This window comes from Rhinolophus ferrumequinum, chromosome 15 (genome assembly GCF_004115265.2).
Source record: "Rhinolophus ferrumequinum isolate MPI-CBG mRhiFer1 chromosome 15, mRhiFer1_v1.p, whole genome shotgun sequence".
Classification (NCBI taxonomy): domain Eukaryota; kingdom Metazoa; phylum Chordata; class Mammalia; order Chiroptera; family Rhinolophidae; genus Rhinolophus; species Rhinolophus ferrumequinum.
Window position 1 is genome coordinate 6,841,496 of NC_046298.1, and position 7,672 is coordinate 6,849,167.

General features: G+C 40.1%; 1 pseudogene; it reads left to right on the forward strand.

Annotated features, from left to right (window-relative positions):
* Positions 1-5,783: 5,783 nt before the first annotated feature.
* On the forward strand, positions 5,784-6,826 carry LOC117035204 (40S ribosomal protein S4, X isoform-like; annotated as a pseudogene).
* Positions 6,827-7,672: the final 846 nt, after the last annotated feature.

The window sequence follows — 7,672 nt, forward strand, 5'->3', positions numbered from 1 at the left end:
CTTTTATTAAGTTTACTTTTCATGTTGACATTTTTAAGGGCGTAATTGTATGTTTTCATTCTTAGTAATATTGTTACCATATATTAATTATGGCACTGTGCCAGGAGCACTAGTAATAAAATTCATTGGTTTTTCTGCTTTAAGAGCCAGCCATAGGCTCACTCTCCTCTACAACTAACGAATAGATGATAAGCTTTGAGCTTTATTGAATTATTGTCTCTTTTTCTTAATTTGTGCATATACACCATTGGTCTTGACTTATGGAAAAATCATTGTGAAGAAGAGTGGGAGGGATGGTTATCTTTGCCCTGTTTTCAAGAGTTTCCTGGAGGCCACACGCAGCACCAGAGGAAAGGCAATATGGTAAACAGAATAATGGTCCCCCAAAGATGTCTACATCTTAATCCCCAGAACCTGTGAATATGTTACCTTACATGGCACAGGGACTTTGCAAATGTAATTAAGGACCTGGAAATGGAGAGATTATCCTAGGTTATCTGTGTGGGCTCAATGGAATCACAGAGTCCTCAAAAGTGGAAAAGGGAGGCAGGAGAGAGAGTGAGAGAAGAAGATACGGCAATGGAAGCAGGGTCGGAATGATACCATCTGAGAGACTCAACCCACCATTGCTGACTTTGAAGATGGAGGAAGGGGCCATGCATTAAGGAATGAGGAAAGCCTCTAGAAGCTGGAACAGGCAAGAAAACAGATTCTTTCCTAAAGCCTCAAGTAAGGAATGCAACCCTGCTTACACCTTGATTTTAGCCTAGTGAGATCCACGGAAGACTTCCAGCCTACAGAACTATAAAAGGTCTGTACTGTTTTAAAGCCACTAAGTTTGTAGTAATTTGTTACAGCAGCTGTAGGAAACTGATACAGGCAGTAGGTCTTCCCCTGGAGCAGCTCGCTTTGAATCTGGGCAATCCCACTTATGGGCTGTGTGAGGAGGTAAGTCATTTAACCTCTCTACGCTTCTATTTTCACATCTATAAAGTATGCATAATAGCAATGATTTCATAAGGTTATCAGGATAATTAAATGAGGTAATTTGCATAAAGCTCTTAGCACGTTGTCTAGCACTTTTAAAGTACTTGTTAAAGGTCAGCTATTGTTACCATTATTCAAACTTGTAGTGGCTGACTTGTTCACACCTCCTTGTTTCCTGCCCTGGTAGAGGATCCCACTGCCTGCCCACCGGCAACTCACATGCAGAGCCCTCTAGGTGTGCTCCCTGCCCATTGTCAGGCTTGGCCATGGGACTTCTTTGGCCCACTGTGAGCAGAGCTGAGCCAAGCCACATCCAAGGGGAAGCTTTCAGAGCAGGTGCACAGTTTGGCTGAGCCTCTTATTCTTTTCTCTTTGTGACAAGGAAGACATTTCCTAAATAAGGGCTGTTCCTTCCACCTGAGTCCTGGCTGAGAAATCACATGGCATAGAGCCACGGCACATGTAACAAGAGATATAAGTATTTATTGATGTAAGTCATTGTGAATTTCGGGTTCGTTTGTTTTCAAGTAATGTTGACAAACAACACACCTCTCATAAATACTGTCATAGAGTCTGTCAGCACACGTGTGCACACGCGCACACACACACGCACACACACATACCTTCCCCCAGACTATCTATGAGAACTACACTTTGCTCACAACTATTTTGACACATAAGTATTCTGTGACCCCAGGGTCCCTAACCATAGTTAATCTAAGCACAGATGGACCCTTGGGCCTACTTGGGCCAAATAAATTTCCTTTCCCAAAAAAATTTAGAATTTTGTGACTTACAGGCAGCTAGACAAGCTCTGCCTATGCCTAGAACTAAGGGATTTGGGAAGAGAAGGAAATCTTAGGAATTATGGCCTGATCATCTTGGACTTTGACGTTGGAGAAAGAGAAGTTAGATCTGCAGGGAAAGAAAAATACATGCACGATGAGAAGAAATGTCTGCCTGAGTCCCTAATAATTTTCTAATTCCTGGACTGGGACCACCCTGAGGCCTTGGGCACCATGAGATAGTCCAGTCTCCTTTCAGTCAATCCCCCTTCCTACTGAAGTAAGCTCAAGTTGGTGTCTAGAACCTTAAACCAAAAGCATCTTGGCCAAGACAAAGTTCTTTTTTTTTTCATAATTAAATATTTTTTTAATTTGCATTAAATTTATTGAGGTGACATTGGTTAGTAAAATTATATAGGTTTCAAGTGTATATTTCTGTGATATATCATCTACATGTTTCATTGTGTGTTCACCACCCAGAGTCAGTTCTCCTTCCATCACCATATATTTGACCCCTTTTTCTCTCTTGTACTTCCTCTCCCCCCTTACCCTCTGGTAAACACTAAACTGTTGTCTGTGTCTATGAGTTTTTCTTTGTGTGTGTTGTTCGTTTGTTGCTTTCAGTTTTACATCCCACATATGAGTGAAATCATTTGGTTCTCAAGTTTTTCTGTCTGACTTATTTCGCTTAGCATGATAATCTCAAGATCCATCCATGTTGTCACAAATGGCAGTATTTTATCTTTTCTTATGGCAGAGTAATACTCCATTGTATATCTGTACCACATCTTCTTCATTCAATCATCTATCGAAGGACACTTTGTTTCCATGTCTTAACCACAGTGAATAATGCTGCAATGAACATAGGGGTACATGTATCTTTACAGATAAATGTTTTCAGATTTTTGGGGTAGATACCCAGAAGAGGACTTGCTGGGTTGTATGGTAATTCTATTCTTAAATTTTTGAGGAAATTCCGTACTGTTTTCCATTGCGGCTGCACCAGTCTGCATTCACACCAGCAGTGTATGAGGGTTCCTTTTTCTCCACAACCTCTCCAACACATGTTATTTCTTGTCTTGTTGATACAAGCCATTCTAACAGGTGTGAGGTTTATATCTCATGGTGGTTTTGATATGAATTTTCCTGATAGCTAGTGAAGCTGAGCATCTTACCATGTATCTGTTGGCTGTTGCATGTCTTCTTGGGAGAAGTCCTCAGGTCCTCTGCCCATTTATCAATTGGATTGTTTGTTTTTTTTGTTGTTGAGTTGTATGAGTTTTTTATATTTTTTTGGATATTAGCCCCTTATCGAAGATGTTATTTGCAAATATCTTCTCCCATTCGGTTGGTTGTCTCTTTGTTTTGTTGATGGTTTTTTTTGCAGTGCAGAAACTTTCTAGTTTGATATACCGTGTTTCTCCGAAAATAAGACCTAGCCAGACAATCAGTTCTAATGCGTCTTTTGGAGCAAAAATTAATATAATACCCAGTATTATATTATATTATTATTATTATACCCTGTATTATATTGTATTATATTGTATTATATTATATTACATTACATTACATTACATTATGTTATATTATATTATATTATACCTGGTCTTATTTTACTATAAGACCGGGTCTTATATTAATTTTTGCTCCAAAGGATGCATTAAAGATGATTGTCCAGCTAGGTCTTATTTTCGGGGAAACACAGTAGTTCCGTTCATTTATTTTTGCTTTTACTTCCTTTGCCTTGGAGGTCAAATTCATAAAATCCTCTAAACGCAAGGTCCATAAGTTTATCTATGCTTTCTTCTTTGCAATTTATTGTTTCAGGTCTTATGTTTAGGTCTTTGGTTTACTTTGAGTTAATTTTGATATATGGTCACTGGCATCAGCCTAATTTCAAACTTTTGCACATGGCTTTCCAATTTTCCCAGCGCCATTCATTGAAGAGGCTTTCTTTTCTCCACTGTATTTTTTTGGCTCCTTTGTTGAAAATTAACTGTCCATGTATATGTGGGTTAATTTCTGGAATCTCAATTCTATTCCATTGGTCTGTGTGTCTGTGTTTCTGCCCATACCCTGCTGTTTTGATTATTGTCACTTTGTAGCGTAGGTTGAAGTCAGGGAGTGTGATACCTCCAGCCTTGTTCTTTTTTCTCAGGATTGCTTTGGCTCTTCAGAAGTCTTACCAGCAGACATACCAAGGAAAAGTTTCCATCGATGAGAGTCCGCAAAGCCCTAAGGAAGCAGTCTACATGTAACAGAGGACACAACTTCCCCTGTCCCCATCTTAACAAGTCCCCGTCGGTGCAGAGCACATAACTCTGTGCTTGCTACAAAATTGAGCTGCCACGTCAGTTGTTTGACTGAATTGACGGGCCGTCTTGGTCAAAATAAGTCTTTTTTTATTAAATGTTGACAGATCATAATATATCAAAAAGAAAATCTACAGAAGCCACTTTTCATTTATGTAAACAGTAAAACCAAAGTGGCATATTGGAAATCTCTAAATAATACTTTGCCTACATAAAAGGGTGTAATTCTTTAGGTCAGAATAAATTAGGAAAGAAAGCTTCCTTTTCAAGCAGAAGAGGATTGAGAATCTAAATTACCCAGAGCTGGTATGTCGTCATTAATAGTCTGATCTCTTGCCACCTCTACCATTTCACACAGCTGGCATAGTGACAGCCCCGTGTACTGAGTGATCACCATGCTGTCTTTTATTTGTTATCTTATTTAATCTGGCCAAAACTCTATAAGGTAAGGACTGCTATCCCCATTGTAGAAAGAGGAAACTGTGGTTTATGTGATCTCAGCAGCTACTCCAGATTTACAAAGATATTACATTTCAGAGCAGAGGTTTGAACTTATGTCTGACTTCAAAACCCTTGGTTTTAACCACCATGTTGGTGGCTGCCTTCTAAGAATATTTATTCCTTCCCAGTCACATGACTGACATCTTCCTCTTTGGGCTGACTCAAAAATTCTAGAACATTCTTTTCTAATTGTTCTGGGTCAGAGTACTCCCTTCCATCAGCTCCCATAAATGCAAATGGCCTCTCAACAGCTCTGGCTTCAAAATTCTTTCACCCAATGTGCCCTTGTATTTCTTTTAGGCTCAAGGCTATGGGCTCCAATAGGGTCTCCCCTGCCCCTCCTAGCAGTCCGTTTTCCATGTATAATGTGGGTTTCTTGCTTCTGCTGCACAGACAGTTTTTGTGGGGAGAAAAACTTTCACATAGTAGTATCTGACCCAGGATGTCCACTACTGCCTTATTTTATTTAACTCAGGCATGAAGGGGCTCTCTCTATGAGCACAATGGTAAGATTTTCATTGCATTGCCGTTGACTTTTGTCTTATATTTATAACCATGTCTTCAGTTTCTCCTTTAATTTAGGGAGCAAGAGCTGCTTGAAAGGCACCAAGGTTGGCTATCAGTGGACTGTCTCCTACCATTTCCTGATTGCTTCTTGCCTTTTATTCATTCCAACTTCAATGTCTTCTTTGTGCAGTGTGAGCAAAAGCCAAAGAGAATCATAGAACATGAAGAAATGGTTTTCAGTTAACCCTGTCCTTCAGGGATAAGGGCTCCAGTGGTATGTGGACTTTTTTTTTTTTCACAACACATGCACTTTTTTTTATTCTTTGCCTTAAGGGGTATGACAGAAATTAATAAGAAGTGAGCTTCCCATAATCCATTCTAATAAGACACAAAATTATTTTGAACAACTGCTTCAACAGCCTGAATCAATATCTTTAACTTCTAGACCCCTATTTTCAACACATATCTCTTAGACAACCACTATATATAACTGAACTGAGCACCAGGATCAGACCCAGAAGTTTAAAAAGTTACAGGAGATGAGGTTTGGAAACATGGGCTCCTCCTTAAAAAAAAGAAGAAAGCTTTACAAGAGTGGCCAACCTTCTTGCCTTGAGTGTCCTCCATCTCTATTCTTTAAACTTAAAAAGAGATTTTGTATTTTCTGCCTCTTTCCGTGCCCAGCGCAGCCATGGCTCATGGTCCCAAGAAGCATCTGAAGTGTATAGTGGCTCCAAAGCACTGGATGCGGATAAACTGACTGGTGTGTTTGCTCCTCATCCATCTACCAGTCCCCACAGCGGAGGGAATGTCTTCCTCTCACCATCTTACTAAGGAACAGACTGAAGTATGCCCTAGCAGGGGATGAAGTAAAGAAGATTGCATGCAGGTGCTTATTAAGATTGATGCAAGGTCCAAACTGATGTAACCTCCCTGCTAGTTTGATGGATGTCATCAGCATCAACAAGACCAGACAGAATTTCCGTCTGATCTACGACACCAAGGGTCGCTTTGCTATTCATCATACCGTGTTTCCGCGAAAATAAGACCTAGCCGGACCATCAGCTCTAATGCGTCTTTTGGAGCAAAAATTAATATGAGACCCAGTATTATATTATATTATATTACATTGTATCATATCATATCATATCATATCATATCATATCATATCATATTATATTATATTAAAATAAGACCGGGTCTTATATTAACTCTTGCTCCAAAAGACGCATTAGAGCTGATGGTCTGGCTAGGTCTTATTTTCGGGGAAAGAAGGTATTACACCTGAGGAGGCCAAGTACAGCTTGTGCAAAGTAAGAAAGATCTTTGTGGGCACAAAAGGAATCCCTCATTTGATGGTGATGCTCCTGATGTTCATACCATCCAGTACCCTGGTCCCTTCATGAAGATGAACGGCGCCATACAGGTGGATTGGAAGTCTAGTGAAATTACTGATTTCATCAGGTTTGACACTAGTAACCTGTGCATGGTGACCGGTGGTGCCAACCTGGGAAGAATTGGTATCACTAACAGAGAGACAGACACCCTGGTTCTTTTGATGTGGTTCATGTGAAAGTTGCCAATGGCTACAGCTTTGCCACTCAGCTCTCCAACATTTTTGTTACTGGCAGAGGCAAGAAACCATGGATTTCTCTTCCCCGTGGAAAGGGTGTCCGCCTCACCATTGTTGAAGAGAGAGACAAGAGACTGGCGGCCAAACAGAGCAGTGGGTGAAATGATCTCTACGTGACATGATTAGAAGAGTCTTTGTACTTAATTAAAGATAATATAGCATGATTAATTGCAAAACTAATATTTTGTGTTTTCCATAACTCCTTTTTCCTCTGAATTTATATCCACTTTCCAGGACAGAGGACAAGTGGTGACATAAAACATGCCCACAGAGCCATCTGTCCCAAAAGCTGTCCCCTGGAGGCTCTTCACAACATTACTTTTAGGTTCGTATCATGTTAGCCAAGGTTGAGTTTAATCTCTAGAAAAAGATCCATTAAATCTAATTTCTTGATCCTAAACAGCATTTCGTCTCCCTCTCTCCCATAAGTTTTTATTAAATAGATGATACATTTTACAATCCATGTCAGTTTGAATTTAAAGAAATAATCAATCCTCCTGACTCCCAGTCCAGGGGGCTTCTATTAATCTATAATGTAGTATTTAATATATCTTAACATGCTGAAGAGGAACCAAAAAACAACAAAAAGATGTTTATTTCATCTTTTCCACCTGTCTATCCCCAAGTTTAAGATCATCGCTTGGCTATTGCCAAATGAGCCATGGTACGGAGGCAGACCCCTAAAATGGGAGTGTGACCCCGAAGCTGCTAGCTCCTAACACACAGAGCTTCCGTTTGTTCAGATGTCAAAATGGGGTGGGCAAGATGGACGAAGACTTTGAGAACCTATTGCCCATCAGGCACTCACAGCTTCATCTTTTCTAATCCTGAGAGCAACACCATTCGATGGATGAGAAAGCTGACGCCGAGAGATGTTCAAAGCCACTTTCCCAAGGCCAAATGCTCGCACTCTAACCAAGGCTCTCTAAGACTCTGCAGAGCACTGG